Below are 810 nucleotides of genomic sequence, written 5' to 3'. Positions count from 1 at the left end.
TATTCCATATTTTTGGTCCACACACACGGAGAAGTTAAACCTTCTGCAAATGGTCTGTGAAATGGTAGTGTAAAGTTTCAAACTGCTATTAGTCCATGGGGATTTTCTTTAGCAATACAGAGAAGTCCAGGAAGGGCTTCATTTTGTTTACTATTGAAAGATTTTTGGAGATGTTTTTAAAGGTGTCTAATGTGAGTTTACTGTCAAGTTTTAATCCTAAAAAAATTAATACTCTCTTGTACAGTTTCTATTGGGAAACCCTTTATGTAAATTTGTTCAAAACTCGGTTACAAAATAAGTTTATTCAAATTTTATGATAATTTAATGTAATCATTTTATAATTTGTTGTAACTTTACAAATTTGTTTGTAAAAAAAAAAACAAATTTAGTTCCATATTTGATATGACTGGAGTAATTGTCATCACTACAAAAAAATATTGGGTCATCTGCAAACAAAACAAGTTTCAACCATTTAGTAAAATTAAGTACGTCATTAATCTACAAGATACATAGATTTGGTCCTAATGCAGAGCCCTGAGGCACACCACATGTAATTTAAAGATTATTTGAAGTATTTTGATCTATGTTAACTGCTGTACCCTTCCTGTTAGATAACCTTTTATCCACTTCGTACCTAGTCTTCTTATTCCAAATCATTCTAATTAGCTAAGCAGTATTATATGATCTTTAGTATCAAATGCTTTTTTGAAGTCAATAAGCACATTGTTTTTCAAAATCCCTCCCAGGGCATTGATACATTCATTGCCATTTTGTTTTTTCTTTTTGTTCTAAAACCATCCTGTCTTTCAT

The sequence above is a fragment of the Oryzias melastigma genome, unplaced genomic scaffold, assembly GCF_002922805.2.
Source record: "Oryzias melastigma strain HK-1 unplaced genomic scaffold, ASM292280v2 sc01131, whole genome shotgun sequence".
NCBI classification, from domain to species: domain Eukaryota; kingdom Metazoa; phylum Chordata; class Actinopteri; order Beloniformes; family Adrianichthyidae; genus Oryzias; species Oryzias melastigma.
Note: the sequence above shows the minus strand (reverse complement) of the source record.